The sequence below is a fragment of the Melozone crissalis genome, unplaced genomic scaffold, assembly GCF_028551555.1.
Source record: "Melozone crissalis strain CALT ecotype California unplaced genomic scaffold, PUWL_Pcris_2 ptg000237l_1, whole genome shotgun sequence".
NCBI lineage: Eukaryota > Metazoa > Chordata > Aves > Passeriformes > Passerellidae > Melozone > Melozone crissalis.
In genome coordinates this window covers 596,857-620,442 of record NW_026535998.1, presented here as the reverse complement: position 1 = coordinate 620,442, position 23,586 = coordinate 596,857, and positions in this window count along the sequence as shown.

Sequence of the window (23,586 nt, the reverse complement as noted above, 5' to 3'; positions counted from 1 at the left end):
GCCGAAAGAGGTCCGGGAGTTGTGCTTAGCTCTGCAGAGCACCGTATCTTCGTCTTTAGCCTCTCTTCTCATCTACATCTTAGCAAAAAGCTTTTCCACTCTGTTTGGCGAGGTGAAACTGTGCCAGCACAGAAAACATCTCCCATCGTGTTCTAGAAGCTGCACGGAGGTCTGCCGAGTGTTTTGCAAGAAGAGAAAGAAAGTTGTCCAAAACAGCTTGCAATCGAATGTTCATGTGAATAGAAAAGGCAGGAGAGTGGTCAGGTACTGTTTTCTCTTAGTTGGTAAGCTGCGCACACAATCGCAGTTTTGTACAGCTTGTTTCATCACCTTTGCGAAGTTGCCGCTCTCTCCGGCTCCCGGAGACGAAGAAGCTGCTTCTTCGCGCAAAGACGATTCTGCCGCTCACAGTGCTCTGCATTGTGTGTCTTCTGCCGAAAGAGGCACGGGAGATGTACTTAGCTCTGCAGAGCACCGTATCTTCGTCTTTAGCCTCTCTTCTCGTCTACATCTTAGCAAAAAGCTTTTCCACTCTGTCTGGCAAGGAGAAACTGTGCCAGCACAGAAAACATCTCCCATCGTGTTCTAGAGGCTGCACGGAGGTCTGCCGAGTGTTTTGCAAGAAGAGAAAGAAAGTTGTCCAAAACAGCTTGCAATCGAATGTTCATGTGAATAGAAAAGGCAGGAGAGTGGTCAGGTACTGTTTTCTCTCAGTTGGCAAACTGCACACACAATCGCAGTGTTGTACAGCTTGTTTCATCACCTTTGCGAAGTTGCCGCTCTCTCCGGCTCCCGGAGACGAAGAAGCTGCTTCTTCGCCCAAAGACGATTCTGCCGCTCACAGTGCTCTGCAGTGTGTGTCTTCTGCCGAAAGAGGCCAGGGAGCTGTGCTTAGTTCTGCAGTGCACCATACCTGCTTCTTTAGCCTCTCTTCTCGTCTACATCTTAGCAAAAAGCTTTTCCACTCTGTCTGGCAAGGAGAAACTGTGCCAGCACAAAAAACATCTCCCATCGTGTTCTAGAGGCTGCACTGAGTTCTGCCGAGTGTTTTGCAAGAAGAGAAAGAAAGTTGTCCAAAACAGCTTCCAATCGAATGTTCATGTGAATAGAAAAGGCAGGAGAGTGGTCAGGTACTGTTTTCTCTCAGTTGGCAAGCTGCGCACACAATCGCAGTGTTGTACAGCTTTTTTCATCACCTTTGCCAAGTTGCCGCTCTCTCCGGCTCCCGGAGACGAAGAAGCTGCTTCTTCGCGCAAAGACGATTCTGCCGCTCACAGTGCTCTGCGGTGTGTGTCTTCTGCCGAAAGTGGTCCGGGAGCCGTGCTTAGGTCTGCAAAGCACCGTACCTTCGTCTTTAGCCTCTCTTCTCGTCTATATCTTAGCAAAAAGCTTTTCCACTCTGTCTGGCAAGGAGAAACTGTGCCAGCACAGAAAACATCTCCCATCGTGTTCTAGAGGCTGCACGGAGGTCTGCCGAGTATTTTGCAAGAAGAGAAAGAAAGTTGTCCAAAACAGCTTGCAATCGAATGTTCATGTGAATAGAAAAGGCAGGAGAGTGGTCAGGTACTGTTTTCTCTCAGTTGGTAAGCTGCGCACACAATCGCAGTTTTGTACAGTTTGTATCATCACCTTTGCGAAGTTGCCGCTCTCTCCGGCTCCCGGAGACGAAGAAGCTGCTTCTTCGCGCAAAGACGATTCTGCCACTCACAGTGCTCTGCGGTGTGTGTCTTCTGCCGAAAGAGGCCCGGGAGCTGTGCTTAGCTCTGCAGAGCACGGTACCTTCGTCTTTAGCCTCTCTTCTCGTCTACATCTTAGCAAAAAGCTTTTCCACTCTGTCTGGCAAGGAGAAACTTTACCAGCACAGAAAACATCTCCCATCGTGTTCTAGAAGCTGCACGGAGGTCTGCAGAGTGTTTTGCAAGAAGAGAAAGAAAGTTGTCCAAAACAGCTTGCAATCGAATGTTCATGTGAATAGAAAAGGCAGGAGAGTGGTCAGGTACTGTTTTCTCTCAGTTGGCAAGCTGCGCACACAATCGCAGTGTTGTACAGCTTGTTTCATCACCTTTGCCAAGTTGCCGCTCTCTCCGGCTCCCGGAGACGAAGAAGCTGCTTCTTCGCGCAAAGACGATTCTGCCGCTCACAGTGCTCTGCAGAGCACCGTACCTTCGTCTTTAGCCTCTCTTCTCGTCTACATCTTAGCAAAAAGCTTTTCCACTCTGTCTGGCAAGGAGAAACTGTGCCAGCACCAAAAACATCTCCCATCGTGTTCTAGAGGCTGCACTGAGTTCTGCCGAGTGTTTTGCAAGAAGAGAAAGAAAGTTGTCCAAAACAGCTTCCAATCGAATGTTCATGTGAATAGAAAAGGCAGGAGAGTGGTCAGGTACTGTTTTCTCTCAGTTGGCAAGCTGCGCACACAATCGCAGTGTTGTACAGCTTGTTTCATCACCTTTGCCAAGTTGCCGCTCTCTCCGGCTCCCGGAGACGAAGAAGCTGCTTCTTCGCGCAAAGACGATTCTGCCGCTCACAGTGCTCTGCGGTGTGTGTCTTCTGCCGAAAGTGGTCCGGGAGCCGTGCTTAGGTCTGCAAAGCACCGTACCTTCGTCTTTAGCCTCTCTTCTCGTCTACATCTTAGCAAAAAGCTTTTCCACTCTGTCTGGCAAGGAGAAACTGTGCCAGCACAGAAAACATCTCCCATCGTGTTCTAGAGGCTACACGGAGGTCTGCCGAGTGTTTTGCAAGAAGAGAAATAAAGTTGTCCAAAACAGCTTGCAATCGAATGTTCATGTGAATAGAAAAGGCAGGAGAGTGGTCAGGTACTGTTTTCTCTCAGTTGGGAAGCTGCGCACACAATCGCAGTGTTGTACAGCTTGTTTCATCACCTTTGCCAAGTTGCCGCTCTCTCCGGCTCCCGGAGACGAAGAAGCTGCTTCTTCGCGAAAAGACGATTCTGCCGCTCACAGTGCTCTGGTGTGTGTCTTCTGCCGAAAGAGGTCCGGGAGTTGTGCTTAGCTCTGCAGAGCACCGTATCTTCGTCTTTAGCCTCTCTTCTCGTCTACATCTTAGCAAAAAGCTTTTCCACTCTGTTTGGCGAGGAGAAACTGTGCCAGCACAGAAAACATCTCCCATCGTGTTCTAGAGGCTGCACGGAGGTCTGCCGAGTGTTTTGCAAGAAGAGAAAGAAAGTTGTCCAAAACAGCTTGCAATCGAATGTTCATGTGAATAGAAAAGGCAGGAGAGTGGTCAGGTACTGTTTTCTCTTAGTTGGTAAGCTGCGCACACAATCGCAGTTTTGTAGAGCTTGTTTCATCACCTTTGCGAAGTTGCCGCTCTCTCCGGCTCCCGGAGACGAAGAAGCTGCTTCTTCGCGCAAAGACGATTCTGCCGCTCACAGTGCTCTGCATTGTGTGTCTTCTGCCGAAAGAGGCACGGGAGCTGTACTTAGCTCTGCAGAGCACCGTATCTTCGTCTTTAGCCTCTCTTCTCGTCTACATCTTAGCAAAAAGCTTTTCCACTCTGTCTGGCAAGGAGAAACTGTGCCAGCACAGAAAACATCTCCCATCGTGTTCTAGAGGCTGCACGGAGGTCTGCCGAGTGTTTTGCAAGAAGAGAAAGAAAGTTGTCCAAAACAGCTTGCAATCGAATGTTCATGTGAATAGAAAAGGCAGGAGAGTGGTCAGGTACTGTTTTCTCTAAGTTGGCAAACTGCACACACAATCGCAGTGTTGTACAGCTTGTTTCATCACCTTTGCGAAGTTGCCGCTCTCTCCGGCTCCCGGAGACGAAGAAGCTGCTTCTTCGCGCAAAGACGATTCTGCCGCTCACAGTGCTCTGCAGTGTGTGTCTTCTGCCGAAAGAGGCCAGGGAGCTGTGCTTAGTTCTGCAGTGCACCATACCTGCTTCTTTAGCCTCTCTTCTCGTCTACATCTTAGCAAAAAGCTTTTCCACTCTGTCTGGCAAGGAGAAACTGTGGCAGCACAAAAAACATCTCCCATCGTGTTCTAGAGGCTGCACGGAGGTCTGCCGAGTGTTTTGCAAGAAGAGAAAGAAAGTTGTCCAAAACAGCTTCCAATCGAATGTTCATGTGAATAGAAAAGGCAGGAGAGTGGTCAGGTACTGTTTTCTCTCAGTTTGCAAGCTGCGCACACAATCGCAGTGTTGTACAGCTTGTTTATTCACCTTTGCGAAGCTGCCGCTCTCTCCGGCTCCCGGAGACGAAGAAGCTGCTTCTTCGCGCAAAGACGATTCTGCCGCTCACAGTGCTCTGCGGTGTGTGCCTTCTGCCGAAAGAGATCCGGGAGCGGTGCTTAGCTCTGCAGAGCACCGTACCTTCGTCTTTAGCCTCTCTTCTCGTCTACATCTTAGCAAAAAGCTTTTCCACTCTGTCTGGCAAGGAGAAACTGTGCCAGCACAAAAAACATCTCCCATCGTGTTCTAGAGCTTGCACTGAGTTCTGCCGAGTGTTTTGCAAGAAGAGAAAGAAAGTTGTCCAAAACAGCTTCCAATCCAATGTTCATGTGAATAGAAAAGGCAGGAGAGTGGTCAGGTACTGTTTTCTCTCAGTTGGCAAGCTGCGCACACAATCGCAGTGTTGTACAGCTTGTTTCATCACCTTTGCCAAGTTGCCGCTCTCTCCGGCTCCCGGAGACGAAGAAGCTGCTTCTTCGCGCAAAGACGATTCTGCCGCTCACAGTGCTCTGCAGTGTGTGTCTTCTGCCGAAAGAGGCCCGGGAGCTGTGCTTAGCTCTGCAGAGCACCGTACCTTCGTCTTTAGCCTCTCTCTTGTCATCTACATCTTAGCAAAAAGCTTTTTCACTCTGCCTGCCAGGAGAAACTGTGCCAGCACAGAAAACATCTCCCATCGTGTTCTAGAGGCTGCACGGAGGTCTGCCGAGTGTTTTGCAAGAAGAGAAAGAAAGTTGTCCAAAACAGCTTGCAATCGAATGTTCAAGTGAATAGAAAAGGCAGGAGAGTGGTCAGGTACTGTTTTCTCTCAGTTGGTAATCTGCGCACACAATCGCAGTTTTGTACAGCTTGTTTCATCACCTTTGCGAAGTTGCCGCTCTCTCCGGTTCCAGGAGACGAAGAAGCTGCTTCTTCGCGCAAAGACGATTCTGCCGCTCACAGTGCTCTGCAGAGCACCGTACCTTCGTCTTTAGCCTCTCTTCTCGTCTACATCTTAGCAAAAAGCTTTTCCACTCTGTCTGGCAAGGAGAATCTGTGCCAGCACAGAAAACATCTCCCATCGTGTTCTAGAAGCTGCACGGAGGTCTGCCGAGTGTTTTGCAAGAAGAGAAAGAAAGTTGTCCAAAACAGCTTCCAATCGAATGTTCATGTGAATAGAAAAGGCAGGAGAGTGGTCAGGTACTGTTTTCTCTCAGTTGGCAAGCTGCGCACACAATCGCAGTGTTGTACCGCTTGTTTCATCACCTTTGCCAAGTTGCCGCTCTCTCCGGCTCCCGGAGACGAAGAAGCTGCTTCTTCGCGCAAAGACGATTCTGCCGCTCACAGTGCTCTGCGTTGTGTGTCTTCTGCCGAAAGTGGTCCGGGAGCTGTGCTTAGCTCTGCAAAGCACCGTACCTTCGTCTTTAGCCTCTCTTTTCGTCTACATCTTAGCAGAAAGCTTTTCCACTCTGTCTGGCAAGGAGAAACTGTGCCAGCACAAAAAACATCTCCCATCGTGTTCTAGAGGCTGCACGGAGGTCTGCCGAGTGTTTTGCAAGAAGAGAAAGAAAGTTGTCCAAAACAGCTTGCAATCGAATGTTCATGTGAATAGAAAAGGCAGGAGAGTGGTCAGGTACTGTTTTCTCTCAGTTGGCAAGCTGCGCACACAATCGCAGTGTTGTACAGCTTGTTTCATCACCTTTGCCAAGTTGCCGCTCTCTCCGGCTCCCGGAGACGAAGAAGCTGCTTCTTCGCGCAAAGACGATTCTGCCGCTCACAGTGCTCTGCGGTGTGTGTCTTCTGCCGAAAGAGGCCAGGGAGCTGTGCTTAGTTCTGCAGTGCACCATACCTGCTTCTTTAGCCTCTCTTCTCGTCTACATCTTAGCAAAAAGCTTTTCCACTCTGTCTGGCAAGGAGAAACTGTGGCAGCACAAAAAACATCTCCCATCGTGTTCTAGAGGCTGCACGGAGGTCTGCCGAGTGTTTTGCAAGAAGAGAAAGAAAGTTGTCCAAAACAGCTTCCAATCGAATGTTCATGTGAATAGAAAAGGCAGGAGAGTGGTCAGGTACTGTTTTCTCTCAGTTTGCATGCTGCGCACACAATCGCAGTGTTGTACAGCTTGTTTATTCACCTTTGCGAAGCTGCCGCTCTCTCCGGCTCCCGGAGACGAAGAAGCTGCTTCTTCGCGCAAAGACGATTCTGCCGCTCACAGTGCTCTGCGGTGTGTGCCTTCTGCCGAAAGAGATCCGGGAGCGGTGCTTAGCTCTGCAGAGCACCGTACCTTCGTCTTTAGCCTCTCTTCTCGTCTACATCTTAGCAAAAAGCTTTTCCACTCTGTCTGGCAAGGAGAAACTGTGCCAGCACAAAAAACATCTCCCATCGTGTTCTAGAGCTTGCACTGAGTTCTGCCGAGTGTTTTGCAAGAAGAGAAAGAAAGTTGTCCAAAACAGCTTCCAATCCAATGTTCATGTGAATAGAAAAGGCAGGAGAGTGGTCAGGTACTGTTTTCTCTCAGTTGGCAAGCTGCGCACACAATCGCAGTGTTGTACAGCTTGTTTCATCACCTTTGCCAAGTTGCCGCTCTCTCCGGCTCCCGGAGACGAAGAAGCTGCTTCTTCGCGCAAAGACGATTCTGCCGCTCACAGTGCTCTGCAGTGTGTGTCTTCTGCCGAAAGAGGCCCGGGAGCTGTGCTTAGCTCTGCAGAGCACCGTACCTTCGTCTTTAGCCTCTCTCTTGTCATCTACATCTTAGCAAAAAGCTTTTTCACTCTGCCTGCCAGGAGAAACTGTGCCAGCACAGAAAACATCTCCCATCGTGTTCTAGAGGCTGCACGGAGGTCTGCCGAGTGTTTTGCAAGAAGAGAAAGAAAGTTGTCCAAAACAGCTTGCAATCGAATGTTCAAGTGAATAGAAAAGGCAGGAGAGTGGTCAGGTACTGTTTTCTCTCAGTTGGTAATCTGCGCACACAATCGCAGTTTTGTACAGCTTGTTTCATCACCTTTGCGAAGTTGCCGCTCTCTCCGGTTCCAGGAGACGAAGAAGCTGCTTCTTCGCGCAAAGACGATTCTGCCGCTCACAGTGCTCTGCAGAGCACCGTACCTTCGTCTTTAGCCTCTCTTCTCGTCTACATCTTAGCAAAAAGCTTTTCCACTCTGTCTGGCAAGGAGAATCTGTGCCAGCACAGAAAACATCTCCCATCGTGTTCTAGAAGCTGCACGGAGGTCTGCCGAGTGTTTTGCAAGAAGAGAAAGAAAGTTGTCCAAAACAGCTTCCAATCGAATGTTCATGTGAATAGAAAAGGCAGGAGAGTGGTCAGGTACTGTTTTCTCTCAGTTGGCAAGCTGCGCACACAATCGCAGTGTTGTACCGCTTGTTTCATCACCTTTGCCAAGTTGCCGCTCTCTCCGGCTCCCGGAGACGAAGAAGCTGCTTCTTCGCGCAAAGACGATTCTGCCGCTCACAGTGCTCTGCGTTGTGTGTCTTCTGCCGAAAGTGGTCCGGGAGCTGTGCTTAGCTCTGCAAAGCACCGTACCTTCGTCTTTAGCCTCTCTTTTCGTCTACATCTTAGCAGAAAGCTTTTCCACTCTGTCTGGCAAGGAGAAACTGTGCCAGCACAAAAAACATCTCCCATCGTGTTCTAGAGGCTGCACGGAGGTCTGCCGAGTGTTTTGCAAGAAGAGAAAGAAAGTTGTCCAAAACAGCTTGCAATCGAATGTTCATGTGAATAGAAAAGGCAGGAGAGTGGTCAGGTACTGTTTTCTCTCAGTTGGCAAGCTGCGCACACAATCGCAGTGTTGTACAGCTTGTTTCATCACCTTTGCCAAGTTGCCGCTCTCTCCGGCTCCCGGAGACGAAGAAGCTGCTTCTTCGCGCAAAGACGATTCTGCCGCTCACAGTGCTCTGCGGTGTGTGTCTTCTGCCGAAAGAGGTCCGGGAGCTGTTCTTAGCTCTGCAGAGCACCGTATCTTCGTCTTTAGCCTCTCTTCTCGTCTACATCTTAGCAAAAAGCTTTTCCACTCTGTCTGGCAAGGAGAAACTTTACCAGCACAGAAAACATCTCCCATCGTGTTCTAGAGGCTGCACGGAGGTCTGCCGAGTGTTTTGCAAGAAGAGAAAGAAACTTGTTTAAAACAGCTTGCAATCGAATGTTCATGTGAATAGAAAAGGCAGGAGAGTGGTCAGGTACTGTTTTCTCTCAGTTGGTAAGCTGCGCACACAATCGCAGTTTTGTACAGCTTGTTTCATCACCTTTGCGAAGTTGCCGCTCTCTCCGGCTCCCGGAGACGAAGAAGCTGCTTCTTCGCGCAAAGACGATTCTGCCGCTCACAGTGCTCTGCGGTGTGCGCCTTCTGCCGAAAGAGATCCGGGAGCGGTGCTTAGCTCTGCAGAGCACCGTACCTTCGTCTTTAGCCTCTCTTCTCATCTACATCTTAGCAAAAAGCTTTTCCACTCTGTCTGGCAAGGAGAAACTGTGCCAGCACAGAAAACATTTCCCATCGTCTTCTAGAGGCTGCACGGAGGTCTGCCGAGTGTTTTGCAAGAAGAGAAAGAAAGTTGTCCAAAACAGCTTGCAATCGAATGTTCATGTGAATAGAAAAGGCAGGAGAGTGGTCAGGTACTGTTTTCTCTCAGTTGGCAAACTGCGCACACAATCGCAATGTTGTACAGCTTGTTTCATCACCTTTGCCAAGTTGCCGCTCTCTCCGGCTCCCGGAGACGAAGAAGCGGCTTCTTCGCGCAAAGACGATTCTGCCGCTCACAGTGCCCTGCGGTGTGCGCCTTCTGCCGAAAGACGCCCGGCACCGGTGCTTACCTCTGCAGAGCACCGTACCTTCGTCTTTAGCCTCTCTTCTCGTCTACATCTTAGCAAAAAGCTTTTCCACTCTGTCTGGCAAGGAGAAACTTTACCAGCACAGAAAACATCTCCCATCGTGTTCTAGAAGCTGCACGGAGGTATGCAGAGTGTTTTGCAAGAAGAGAAAGAAAGTTGTCCAAAACAGCTTGCAATCGAATGTTCATGTGAATAGAAAAGGCAGGAGAGTGGTCAGGTACTGTTTTCTCTCAGTTGGCAAGCTGCGCACACAATCGCAGTGTTGTACCGCTTGTTTCATCACCTTTGCCAAGTTGCCGCTCTCTCCGGCTCCCGGAGACGAAGAAGCTGCTTCTTCGCGCAAAGACGATTCTGCCGCTCACAGTGCTCTGCAGTGTGTGTCTTCTGCCGAAAGACGCCCGGCACCGGTGCTTACCTCTGCAGAGCACCGTACCTTCGTCTTTAGCCTCTCTTCTCGTCTACATCCTAGCAAAAAGCTTTTCCACTCTGTCTGGCAAGGAGAAACTGTGCCAGCACAAAAAACATCTCCCATCGTGTTCTAGAGGCTGAACGGATGTCTGCCGAGTGTTTTGCAAGAAGAGAAAGAAAGTTGTCCAAAACAGCTTGCAATCGAATGTTCATGTGAATAGAAAAGGCAGGAGAGTGGTCTGGTACTGTTTTCTCTCAGTTGATAACCTGCGCACACAATCGCAGTTTTGTACAGCTTGTTTCATCACCTTTGCGAAGTTGCCGCTCTCTCCGGCTCCAGGAGACGAAGAAGCTGCTTCTTCGCGCAAAGAGGATTCTGCCGCTCACAGTGCTCTGCAGAGCACCGTACCTTCGTCTTTAGCCTCTCTTCTCGTCTACATCTTAGCAAAAAGCTTTTCCACTCTGTCTGGCAAGGAGAAACTGCGCTAGCACAAAAAACATCTCCCATCGTGTTCTAGAGGCTGCACGGAGGTATGCAGAGTGTTTTGCAAGAAGAGAAAGAAAGTTGTCCAAAACAGCTTGCAATCGAATGTTCATGTGAATAGAAAAGGCAGGAGAGTGGTCAGGTACTGTTTTCTCTCAGTTGGCAAGCTGCGCACACAATCGCAGTGTTGTACAGCTTGTTTCATCACCTTTCCCAAGTTGCCGCTCTCTCCGGCTCCCGGAGACGAAGAAGCTGCTTCTTCGCGCAAAGACGATTCTGCCGCTCACTCTGCTCTGCGGTGTGTGTCTTTTGCCGAAAGAGGTCCGGGAGCTGTGCTTAGCTCTGCAATGCACCGTACCTTCGTCTTTAGCCTCTCTTCTCGTCTACATCTTAGCAAAAAGCTTTTCCACTCTGTCTGGCAAGGAGAAACTGTGCCAGCACAAAAAACATCTCCCATCGTGTTCTAGAGCTTGCACTGAGTTCTGCCGAGTGTTTTGCAAGAAGAGAAAGAAGGTTGTCCAAAACAGCTTCCAATCGAATGTTCATGTGAATAGAAAAGGCAGGAGAGTGGTCAGGTACTGTTTTCTCTCAGTTGGCAAGCTGCGCACACAATCGCAGTGTTGTACAGCTTGTTTCATCACCTTTGCCAAGTTGCCGCTCTCTCCGGCTCCCGGAGACGAAGAAGCTGCTTCTTCGCGCAAAGACGATTCTGCCGCTCACAGTGCTCTGCAGTGTGTGTCTTCTGCCGAAAGAGGCCCGGGAGCTGTGCTTAGCTCTGCAGAGCACCGTACCTTCGTCTTTAGCCTCTCTCTTGTCATCTACATCTTAGCAAAAAGCTTTTTCACTCTGCCTGCCAGGAGAAACTGTGCCAGCACAGAAAACATCTCCCATCGTGTTCTAGAGGCTGCACGGAGGTCTGCCGAGTGTTTTGCAAGAAGAGAAAGAAAGTTGTCCAAAACAGCTTGCAATCGAATGTTCAAGTGAATAGAAAAGGCAGGAGAGTGGTCAGGTACTGTTTTCTCTCAGTTGGTAATCTGCGCACACAATCGCAGTTTTGTACAGCTTGTTTCATCACCTTTGCGAAGTTGCCGCTCTCTCCGGTTCCAGGAGACGAAGAAGCTGCTTCTTCGCGCAAAGACGATTCTGCCGCTCACAGTGCTCTGCAGAGCACCTTACCTTCGTCTTTAGCCTCTCTTCTCGTCTACATCTTAGCAAAAAGCTTTTCCACTCTGTCTGGCAAGGAGAATCTCTGCCAGCACAAAAAACATCTCCCATCGTGTTCTAGAGGCTGCACGGAGGTCTGCCGAGTGTTTTGCAAGAAGAGAAAGAAAGTTGTCCAAAACAGCTTCCAATCGAATGTTCATGTGAATAGAAAAGGCAGGAGAGTGTTCAGGTACTGTTTTCTCTCAGTTGGCAAGCTGCGCACACAATCGCAGTGTTGTACAGCTTGTTTCATCACCTTTGCCAAGTTGCCGCTCTCTCCGGCTCCCGGAGACGAAGAAGCTGCTTCTTCGCGCAAAGACGATTCTGCCGCTCACAGTGCTCTGCGGTGTGTGTCTTCTGCCGAAAGTGGTCCGGGAGCTGTGCTTAACTCTGCAAAGCACCGTACCTTCGTCTTTAGCCTCTCTTTTCGTCTACATCTTAGCAAAAAGCTTTTCCACTCTGTCTGGCAAGGAGAAACTGTGCCAGCACAAAAAACATCTCCCATCGTGTTCTAGAGGCTGCACGGAGGTCTGCCGAGTGTTTTGCAAGAAGAGAAAGAAAGTTGTCCAAAACAGCTTGCAATCGAATGTTCATGTGAATAGAAAAGGCAGGAGAGTGGTAAGGTACTGTTTTCTCTCAGTTGGCAAGCTGCGCACACAATCGCAGTGTTGTACAGCTTGTTTCATCACCTTTGCCAAGTTGCCGCTCTCTCCGGCTCCCGGAGACGAAGAAGCTGCTTCTTCGCGCAAAGACGATTCTGCCGCTCACAGTGCTCTGTGGTGTGTGTCTTCTGCCGAAAGAGGTCCGGGAGCTGTTCTTAGCTCTGCAGAGCACCGTATCTTCGTCTTTAGCCTCTCTTCTCGTCTACATCTTAGCAAAAAGCTTTTCCACTCTGTCTGGCAAGGAGAAACTTTACCAGCACAGAAAACATCTCCCATCGTGTTCTAGAGGCTGCACGGAGGTCTGCCGAGTGTTTTGCAAGAAGAGAAAGAAACTTGTTTAAAACAGCTTGCAATCGAATGTTCATGTGAATAGAAAAGGCAGGAGAGTGGTCAGGTACTGTTTTCTCTCAGTTGGTAAGCTGCGCACACAATCGCAGTTTTGTACAGCTTGTTTCATCACCTTTGCGAAGTTGCCGCTCTCTCCGGCTCCCGGAGACGAAGAAGCTGCTTCTTCGCGCAAAGACGATTCTGCCGCTCACAGTGCTCTGCGGTGTGCGCCTTCTGCCGAAAGACGCCCGGGAGCTGTGCTTAGCTCTGCAGAGCACCGTACCTTCGTCTTTAGCCTCTCTTCTCGTCTACATCTTAGCAAAAAGCTTTTCCACTCTGTCTGGCAAGGAGAAACTGTGCCAGCACAGAAAACATTTCCCATCGTCTTCTAGAGGCTGCACGGAGGTCTGCCGAGTGTTTTGCAAGAAGAGAAAGAAAGTTGTCCAAAACAGCTTCCAATCGAATGTTCATGTGAATAGAAAAGGCAGGAGAGTGGTCAGGTACTGTTTTCTCTCAGTTGGCAAACTGCGCACACAATCGCAATGTTGTACAGCTTGTTTCATCACCTTTGTGAAGTTGCCGCTCTCTCCGGCTCCCGGAGACGAAGAAGCGGCTTCTTCGCGCAAAGACGATTCTGCCGCTCACAGTGCCCTGCGGTGTGCGCCTTCTGCCGAAAGACGCCCGGCACCGGTGCTTAGCTCTGCAGAGCACCGTACCTTCGTCTTTAGCCTCTCTTCTCGTCTACATCTTAGCAAAAAGCTTTTCCACTCTGTCTGGCAAGGAGAAACTTTACCAGCACAGAAAACATCTCCCATCGTGTTCTAGAAGCTGCACGGAGGTATGCAGAGTGTTTTGCAAGAAGAGAAAGAAAGTTGTCCAAAACAGCTTGCAATCGAATGTTCATGTGAATAGAAAAGGCAGGAGAGTGGTCAGGTACTGTTTTCTCTCAGTTGGCAAGCTGCGCACACAATCGCAGTGTTGTACAGCTTGTTTCATCACCTTTGCCAAGTTGCCGCTCTCTCCGGCTCCCGGAGACGAAGAGGCTGCTTCTTCGCGCAAAGACGATTCTGCCGCTCACAGTGCTCTGCAGAGCACCGTACCTTCCTCTTTAGCCTCTCTTCTCGTCTACATCTTAGCAAAAAGCTTTTCCACTCTGTCTGGCAAGGAGAAACTGTGCCAGCACAAAAAACATCTCCCATCGTGTTCTAGAGGCTGCACTGAGTTCTGCCGAGTGTTTTGCAAGAAGAGAAAGAAAGTTGTCCAAAACAGCTTGCAATCGAATGTTCATGTGAATAGAAAAGGCAGGGGAGTGGTCAGGTACTGTTTTCTCTCAGTTGGCAAGCTGCGCACACAATCGCAGTGTTGTACAGCTTGTTTCATCACCTTTGCGAAGTTGCCGCTCTCTCCGGCTCCCGGAGACGAAGAAGCTGCTTCTTCGCGCAAAGACGATTCTGCCGCTCACAGTGCTCTGCGGTGTGTGTCTTCTGCCGAAAGAGGTCCGGGAGCAGTGCTTAGCTCTGCAGAGCACCGTACCTTCGTCTTTAGCCTTTCTTCTCGTCTACATCTTAGCAAAAAGCTTTTACACTCTGTCTGGCAAGGAGAAACTGTGCCAGCACAGAAAACATCTCCCATCGTGTTCTAGAGGCTGCACGGAGGTCTGCCGAGTATTTTGCAAGAAGAGAAAGAAAGTTGTCCAAAACAGCTTGCAATCGAATGTTCATGTGAATAGAAAAGGCAGGAGAGTGGTCAGGTACTGTTTTCTCTCAGTTGGTAAGCTGCGCACACAATCGCAGTTTTGTACAGCTTGTTTCATCACCTTTGCCAAGTTGCCGCTCTCTCCGGCTCCCGGAGACGAAGAAGCTGCTTCTTCGCGCAAAGACGATTCTGCCGCTCACAGTGCTCTGCAGAGCACCGTACCTTCGTCTTTAGCCTCTCTTCTCGTCTACATCTTAGCAAAAAGCTTTTCCACTCTGTCTGGCAAGGAGAAACTGTGCCAGCACAAAAAACATCTCCCATCGTGTTCTAGAGGCTGCACGGAGGTCTGCCGAGTGTTTTGCAAGAAGAGAAACAAAGTTGTCCGAAACAGCTTGCAATCGAATGTTCATGTGAATAGAAAAGGCAGGAGAGTGGTCAGGTACTGTTTTCTCTCAGTTGGCAAGCTGCGCACACAATCGCAGTGTTGTACAGCTTGTTTCATCACCTTTGCCAAGTTGCCGCTCTCTCCGGCTCCCGGAGACGAAGAAGCTGCTTCTTCGCGCAAAGACGATTCTGCCGCTCACAGTGCTCTGCAGTGTGTGTCTTCTGCCGAAAGAGGCCAGGGTGCTGTGCTTTGTTGTGCAGTGCACCATACCTGCTTCTTTAGCCTCTCTTCTCGTCTACATCTTAGCAAAAAGCTTTTCCAATCTGTCTGGCAAGGAGAAACTGTGGCAGCACAAAAAACATCTCCCATCGTGTTCTAGAGGCTGCACGGAGGTCTGCCGAGTGTTTTGCAAGAAGAGAAAGAAAGTTGTCCAAAACAGCTTCCAATCGAATGTTCATGTGAATAGAAAAGGCAGGAGAGTGGTCAGGCACTGTTTTCTCTCAGTTGGCAAGCTGCGCACACAATCGCAGTGTTGTACAGCTTGTTTCATCACCTTTGCGAAGCTGCCGCTCTCTCCGGCTCCCGGAGACGAAGAAGCTGCTTCTTCGCGCAAAGACGATTCTGCCGCTCACAGTGCTCTGCGGTGTGTGCCTTCTGCCGAAAGAGGCCCGGGAGCTGTGCTTAGCTCTGCAGAGCACCGTACCTTCGTCTTTAGCCTCTCTTCTCGTCTACATCTTAGCAAAATGCTTTTCCACTCTGTCTGGCAAGGAGAAACTGTGCCAGCACAAAAAACATCTCCCATCGTGTTCTAGAAGCTGCACTGAGTTCTGCCTAGTGTTTTGCAAGAAGAGAAAGAAAGTTGTCCAAAACAGCTTGCAATCGAATATTCATGTGAATAGAAAAGGCAGGAGAGTGGTCAGGTACTGTTTTCTCTCAGTTGGCAAACTGCGCACACAATCGCAGTGTTGTACAGCTTGTTTCATCACCTTTGCCAAGTTGCCGCTCTCTCCGGCTCCCGGAGACGAAGAAGCTGCTTCTTCGCGCAAAGACGATTCTGCCGCTCACAGTGCTCTGCGGTGTGTGTCTTCTGCCGAAAGAGCTCCGGGAGCTGTGCTTAGCTCTGCAGAGCACCGTACCTTCGTCTTTAGCCTCTCTTCTCGTCTACATCTTAGCAAAAAGCTTTTCCACTCTGTCTGGCAAGGAGAAACTGTGCCAGCACAGAAAACATCTCCCATCGTGTTCTAGAAGCTGCACTGAGGTCTGCCGAGTGTTTTGCAAGAAGAGCAAGAAAGTTGTCCAAAACAGCTTCCAATCGAATGTTCATGTGAATAGAAAAGGCAGGAGAGTGGTCAGGTACTGTTTTCTCTCAGTTGGCAAACTGCGCACACAATCGCAATTTTGTACAGCTTGTTTCATCACCTTTGAGAAGTTGCCGCTCTCTCCGGCTCCCGGAGACGAAGAAGCTGCTTCTTCGCGCAAAGACGATTCTCCCGCTCACAGTGCTCTGCAGAGCACCGTACCTTCGTCTTTAGCCTCTCTTCTCGTCTACATCTTAGCAAAAAGCTTTTCCACTCTGTCTGGCGAGGAGAAACTGTGCCAGCACAAAAAACATCTCCCATCGTGTTCTGGAAGCTGCACTGAGTTCTGCTGAGTGTTTTGCAAGAAGAGAAAGATAATTGTCCAAAACAGCTTCCAATCCAATGTTCAAGTGAATAGAAAGTCAGGAGAGTGGTCAGGTACTGTTTTCTCTCAGTTGGCAAGCTGCGCACACAATCGCAGTGTTGTACAGCTTGTTTCATCACCTTTGCGAAGTTGCCGCTCTCTCCGGCTCCCGGAGACGAAGAAGCTGCTTCTTCGCGCAAAGACGATTCTGCCCCTCACAGTGCTCTGCGGTGTGCGTCTTCTGCCGAAAGAGGCACGGGAGCTGTGCTTAGCTCTACAGAGCACCGTACCTTCGTCTTTAGCCTCTCTTCTCCTCTACATCTTAGCAAAAAGCTTTTCCACTCTGTCTGGCAAGGAGAAACTGTGCCAGAACAAAAAACATCTCCCATCGTGTTCTAGAAGCTGCACGGAGGTCTGCCGAGTGTTTTGCAAGAAGAGAAAGAAAGTTGTCCAAAACAGCTTGCAATCGAATGTTCATGTTAATAGAAAAGGCAGGAGAGTGGTCATGTACTGTTTTCTCTCAGTTGGCAAGCTGCGCACACAATCGCAGTGTTGTACAGCTTGTTTCATCACCTTTGCCAAGTTGCCGCTCTCTCCGGCTCCCGGAGACGAAGAAGCTGCTTCTTCGCGCAAAGACGATTCTGCCGGTCACAGTGCTCTGCTGTGTGCGTCTTCTGCCGAAAGAGGCACGGGAGCTCTGCTTAGCTCTGCAGAGCACCGTACCTTCGTCTTTAGCCTCTCTTCTCGTCTACATCTTAGCAAAAAGCTTTTCCACTCTGTCTGGCAAGGAGAAACTGTGCCAGCACAAAAAACATCTCCCATCGTGTTCTAGAGGCTGCACGGAGGTCTGCCGAGTGTTTTGCAAGAAGAGAAAGAAAGTTGTCCAAAACAGCTTGCAAACGAATGTTCATGTGACTAGAAAAGGCAGGAGAGTGGTCAGGTACTGTTTTCTCTCAGTTGGCAAGCTGCGCACACAATCGCAGTGTTGTACAGCTTGTTTCATCACCTTTGCCAAGTTGCCGCTCTCTCCGGCTCCCGGAGACGAAGAAGCTGCTTCTTCGCGCAAAGACGATTCTGCCGCTCACAGTGCTCTGCGGTGTGTGTCTTCTGCCGAAAGAGGCCCGGGAGCTGTGCTTAGCTCTGCAGAGCACGGTACCTTCGTCTTTAGCCTCTCTTCTCGTCTACATCTTAGCAAAAAGCTTTTCCACTCTGTCTGGCAAGGAGAAACTGTGCCAGCACAGAAAACATCTCCCATCGTGTTCTAGAGGCTGCACGGAGGTCTGCCGAGTGTTTTGCAAGAAGAGAAAGAAAGTTGTCCAAAACAGCTTGCAATCGAATGTTCATGTGAATAGAAAAGGCAGGAGAGTGGTCAGGTACTGTTTTCTCTCAGTTGGGAAGCTGCACACACAATCGCAGTGTTGTACAGCTTGTTTCATCACCTTTGCCAAGTTGCCGCTCTCTCCGGCTCCCGGAGACGAAGAAGCTGCTTCTTCGCGCAAAGACGATTCTGCCGCTCACAGTGCTCTGCGGTGTGTGTCTTCTGCCGAAAGAGGTCCGGGAGCTGTGCTTACCTCTGCAAAGCACCGTACCTTCGTCTTTAGCCTCTCTTCTCGTCTACATCTTTGCAAAAAGCTTTTCCACTCTGTCTGGCAAGGAGAAACTGTGCCAGCACAGAAAACATCTCCCATCGTGTTCTAGAGGCTGCACGGAGGTCTGCCGAGTGTTTTGCAAGAAGAGAAAGAAACTGGTTTAAAACAGCTTGCAATCGAATGTTCATGTGAATAGAAAAGGCAGGAGAATGGTCAGGTACTATTTTCTCTCAGTTGGTAAGCTGCGCACACAATCGCAGTTTTGTACAGCTTGTTTCATCACCTTTGCGAAGTTGCCGCTCAGTCCGGCTCCGGGAGACGAAGAAGCTGCTTCTTCGCGCAAAGACGATTCTGCCGCTCACAGTGCTCTGCAGTGTGCGTCTTCTGCCGAAAGAGGCACGGGAGCTGTACTTAGCTCTGCAGAGCACCGTATCTTCGTCTTTAGCCTCTCTTCTCGTCTACATCTTAGCAAAAAGCTCTTCCACTCTGTCTGGCAAGGAGAAACTGTGCCAGCACAGAAAACATCTCCCATCGTGTTCTAGAGGCTGCACGGAGGTCTGCCGAGTGTTTTGCAAGAAGAGAAAGAAAGTTGTCCAAAACAGCTTGCAATCGAATGTTCATGTGAATAGAAAAGGCAGGAGAGTGGTCAGGTACTGTTTTCTCTCAGTTGGCAAGCTGCGCACACAATCGCAGTGTTGTACAGCTTGTTTCATCACCTTTGCCAAGTTGCCGCTCTCTCCGGCTCCCGGAGACGAAGAAGCTGCTTCTTCGCGCAAAGACGATTCTCCCGCTCACAGTGCTCTGCAGAGCACCGTACCTTCGTCTTTAGCCTCTCTTCTCGTCTACATCTTAGCAAAAAGCTTTTCCACTCTGTCTGGCGAGGAGAAACTGTGCCAGCACAAAAAACATCTCCCATCGTGTTCTGGAAGCTGCACTGAGTTCTGCCGAGTGTTTTGCAAGAAGAGAAAGAAAGTTGTCCAAAAAAGCTTCCAATCCAATGTTCAAGTGAATAGAAAAGGCAGGAGAGTGGTCAGGTACTGTTTTCTCTCAGTTGGGAAGCTGCGCACACAATCGCAGTGTTGTACAGCTTGTTTCATCACCTTTGCGAAGTTGCCGCTCTCTCCGGCTCCCGGAGACGAAGAAGCTGCTTCTTCGCGCAAAGACGATTCTGCCCCTCACAGTGCTCTGCGGTGCGCGTCTTCTGCCGAAAGAGGCACGGGAGCTGTGCTTAGCTCTACAGAGCACCGTACCTTCGTCTTTAGCCTCTCTTCTCGTCTACATCTTAGCAAAAAGCTTTTCCACTCTGTCTGGCAAGGAGAAACTGTGCCAGAACAAAAAACATCTCCCATCGTGTTCTAGAGGCTGCACGGAGGTCTGCCGAGTGTTTTGCAAGAAGAGAAAGAAAGTTGTCCAAAACAGCTTGCAATCGAATGTTCATGTGAATAGAAAAGGCAGGAGAGTGGTCAGGTACTGTTTTCTCTCAGTTGGCAAGCTGCGCACACAATCGCAGTGTTGTACAGCTTGTTTCATCACCTTTGCCAAGTTGCCGCTCTCTCCGGCTCCCGGAGACGAAGAAGCTGCTTCTTCGCGCAAAGACGATTCTGCCCCTCACAGTGCTCTGCTGTGTGCGTCTTCTGCCGAAAGAGGCACGGGAGCTGTGCTTAGCTCTGCAGAGCACCGTACCTTCGTCTTTAGCCTCTCTTCTCGTCTACATCTTAGCAAAAAGCTTTTCCACTCTGTCTGGCAAGGAGAAACTGTTCAGGCACAAAAAACATCTCCCATCGTGTTCTAGAGGCTGCACTGAGTTCTGCCGAGTGTTTTGCAAGAAGAGAAAGAAAGTTGTCCAAAACAGCTTCCAATCGATTGTTCATGTGAATAGAAAAGGCAGGAGAGTGGTCAGGTACTGTTTTCTCTCAGTTGGCAAGCTGCGCACACAATCGCAGTGTTGTACAGCTTGTTTCATCACCTTTGCCAAGTTGCCGCTCTCTCCGGCTCCCGGAGACGAAGAAGCTGCCTCTTCGCGCAAAGACGATTCTGCCGCTCACAGTGCTCTGCGGTGTGTGTCTTCTGCCGAAAGAGGTCCGGGAGCTCTGCTTAGCTCTGCAGAGCACCGTACCTTCGTCTTTAGCCTCTCTTCTCGTCTACATCTTAGCAAAAAGCTTTTCCACTCTGTCTGGCAAGGAGAAACTGTGCCAGCACAGAAAACATCTCCCATCGTGTTCTAGAGGCTGCACGGAGGTCTGCCGAGTGTTTTGCAAGAAGAGAAAGAAAGTTGTCCAAAACAGCTTGCAATCGAATGTTCATGTGAATAGAAAAGGCAGGAGAGTGGTCAGGTACTGTTTTCTCTCAGTTGGTAAGCTGCGCACACAATCGCAGTTTTGTACAGCTTGTTTCATCACCTTTGCGAAGTTGCCGCTCTCTCCGGCTCCCGGAGACGAAGAAGCTGCTTCTTCGCGCAAAGACGATTCTGCCGCTCACAGTGCTCTGCGGTGTGTGTCTTCTGCCGAAAGAGGCACGGGAGCTGTGCTTAGCTCTGCAGAGCACCGTACCTTCGTCTTTAGCCTCTCTTCTCGTCTACATCTTAGCAAAAAGCTTTTCCACTCTGTCTGGCAAGGAGAAACTGTGCCAGCACAGAAAACATCTCCCATCGTGTTCTAGAGGCTGCACGGAGGTCTGCCGAGTGTTTTGCAAGAAGAGAAAGAAAGTTGTCCAAAACAGCTTGCAATCGAATGTTCATGTGAATAGAAAAGGCAGGAGAGTGGTCAGGTACTGTTTTCTCTCCGTTGGTAAGCTGCGCACACAATCGCAGTTTTGTACAGCTTGTTTCATCACCTTTGCGAAGTTGCCGCTCTCTCCGGCTCCCGGAGACGAAGAAGCTGCTTCTTCGCGCAAAGACGATTCTGCCGCTCACAGTGCTCTGCGGTGTGTGTCTTCTGCCGAAAGAGGCACGGGAGCTGTGCTTAGCTCTGCAGAGCACCGTACCTTCGTCTTTAGCCTCTCTTCTCGTCTACATCTTAGCAAAAAGCTTTTCCACACTGTCTGGCAAGGAGAAACTTTACCAGCACAGAAAACATCTCCCATCGAGTTCTAGAAGCTGCACGGAGGTCTGCAGAGTGTTTTGCAAGAAGAGAAAGAAAGTTGTCCAAAACAGCTTGCAATCGAATGTTCATGTGAATAGAAAAGGCAGGAGAGTGGTCAGGTACTGTTTTCTCTCAGTTGGCAAGCTGCGCACACAATCGCAGTGTTGTACAGCTTGTTTCATCACCTTTGCCAAGTTGCCGCTCTCTCCGGCTCCCGGAGACGAAGTAGCTGCTTCTTCGCGCAAAGACGATTCTGCCGCTCACAGTGCTCTGCAGTGTGTGTCTTCTGCCGAAAGAGGCCCGGGAGCTGTGCTTAGCTCTGCAGAGCACCGTACCTTCGTCTTTAGCCTCTCTTCTCGTCTACATCTTAGGAAAAAGCTTTTCCACTCTGTCTGGCGAGGAGAAACTGTGCCAGCACAGAAAACATCTCCCATCGTGTTCTAGAGGCTGCACGGAGGTCTGCCGAGTGTTTTGCAAGAAGAGAAAGAAAGTTGTCCAAAACAGCTTGCAATCGAATGTTCATGTGAATAGAAAAGGCAGGAGAGTGGTCAGGTACTGTTTTCTCTCAGTTGGCAAGCTGCGCACACAATCGCAGTGTTGTACAGCTTGTTTCATCACCTTTGCCAAGTTGCCGCTCTCTCCGGCTCCCGGAGACGAAGAAGCTGCTTCTTCGCGCAAAGACGATTCTGCCGCTCACAGTGCTCTGCGGTGTGCGCCTTCTGCCGAAAGAGGCACGGGAGCTGTGCTTAGCTCTGCAGAGCACCGTACCTTCGTCTTTAGCCTCTCTTCTCGTCTACATCTTAGCAAAAAGCTTTTCCACTCTGTCTGGCAAGGAGAAACTGTGCCAGCACAAAAAACATCTCCCATCGTGTTCTAGAGGCTGCACTGAGTTCTGCCGAGTGTTTTGCAAGAAGAGAAAGAAAGTTGTCCAAAACAGCTTCCAATCGAATGTTCATGCGAATAGAAAAGGCAGGAGAGTGGTCAGGTACTGTTTTCTCTCAGTTGGCAAGCTGCGCACACAATCGCAGTGTTGTACAGCTTGTTTCATCACCTTTGCCAAGTTGCCGCTCTCTCCGGCTCCCGGAGACGAAGAAGCTGCTTCTTCGCGCAAAGACGATTGTGCCGCTCACAGTGCTCTGCGGTGTGCGCCTTCTGCCGAAAGAGGCACGGGAGCTGTGCTTAGCTCTGCAGAGCACCGTACCTTCGTCTTTAGCCTCTCTTCTCGTCTACATCTTAGCAAAATCTTTTCCACTCTGTTTGGCGAGGAGAAACTGTGCCAGCACAGAAAACATCTCCCATCGTGTTCTAGAGGCTGCACGGAGGTCTGCCGAGTGTTTTGCAAGAAGAGAAAGAAAGTTGTCCAAAACAGCTTGCAATCGAATGTTCATGTGTATTAAAAAAGGCAGGAGAGTGGTCAGGTACTGTTTTCTCTCCGTTGGTAAGCTGCGCACACAATCGCAGTTTTGTACAGCTTGTTTCATCACCTTTGCGAAGTTGCCGCCCTCTCCGGCTCCCGGAGACGAAGAAGCTGCTTCTTTGCGCAAAGACGATTCTGCCGCTCACAGTGCTCTGCGGTGTGTGTCTTCTGCCGAAAGAGGCACGGGAGCTGTGCTTAGCTCTACAGAGCACCGTACCTTCATCTTTAGCCTCTCTTCTAGTCTACATCTTAGCAAAAAGCTTTTCCACTCTGTCTGGCAAGGAGAAACTTTACCAGCACAGAAAACATCTCCCATCGTTTTCTAGAAGCTGCAGGGAGGTCTGCAGAGTGTTTTGCAAGAAGAGAAAGAAAGTTGTCCAAAACAGCTTGCAATCGAATGTTCATGTGAATAGAAAAGGCAGGAGAGTGGTCAGGTACTGTTTTCTCTCAGTTGGCAAGCTGCGCACACAATCGCAGTGTTGTACAGCTTGTTTCATCACCTTTGCGAAGCTGCCGCTCTCTCCGGCTCCCGGAGACGAAGAAGCTGCTTCTTCGCGCAAAGACGATTCTGCCGCTCACAGTGCTCTGCGGTGTGTGCCTTCTGCCGAAAGAGATCCGGGAGCGGTGCTTAGCTCTGCAGAACACCGTACCTTCGTCTTTAGCCTCTCTTCTCGTCTACATCTTAGCAAAAAGCTTTTCCACTCTGTCTGGCAAGGAGAAACTGTGCCAGCACAGAAAACATCTCCCATCGTGTTCTAGAGGCTGCACGCTGGTCTGCCGAGTGTTTTGCAAGAAGAGCAAGAAAGTTGTCCAAAACAGCTTGCAATCGAATGTTCATGTGAATAGAAAAGGCAGGAGAGTGGTCAGGTACTGTTTTCTCTCAGTTGGTAAGCTGCGCACACAATCGCAGTTTTGTACAGCTTGTTTCATCACCTTTGCGAAGTTGCCGCTCTCTCCGGCTCCCGGAGACGAAGAAGCTGCTTCTTCGCGCAAAGACGATTCTGCCGCTCACAGTGCTCTGCGGTGTGTGCCTTCTGCCGAAAGAGGCCCGGGAGCGGTGCTTAGCTCTGCAGAGCACCGTACCTTCGTCTTTAGCCTCTCTTCTCGTCTACATCTTAGCAAAAAGCTTTTCCACTCTGTCTGGCAAGGAGAAACTTTGCCAGCACAAAAAACATCTCCCATCGTGTTCTAGAAGCTGCACTGAGTTCTGCCGAGTGTTTTGCAAGAAGAGAAAGAAAGTTGTCCAAAACAGCTTGCAATCGAATGTTCAAGTGAATAGAAAAGGCGGGAGAGTGGTCAGGTACTGTTTTCTCTCAGTTGGCAAACTGCGCACACAATCGCAGTGTTGTACAGCTTGTTTCATCACCTTTGCCAAGTTGCCGCTCTCTCCGGCTCCCGGAGACGAAGAAGCTGCTTCTTCGCGCAAAGACGATTCTGCCGCTCACAGTGCTCTGCAGAGCACCGTACCTTCGTCTTTAGCCTCTCTTCTCGTCTACATCTTAGCAAAAAGCTTTTCCACTCTGTCTGGCAAGGAGAAACTGTGCCAGCACAAAAAACATCTCCCATCGTGTTCTAGAGGCTGCACGGAGGTCTGCCGAGTGTTTTGCAAGAAGAGCAAGAAAGTTGTCCAAAACAGCTTGCAATTGAATGTTCATGTGAATAGAAAAGGCAGGAGAGTGGT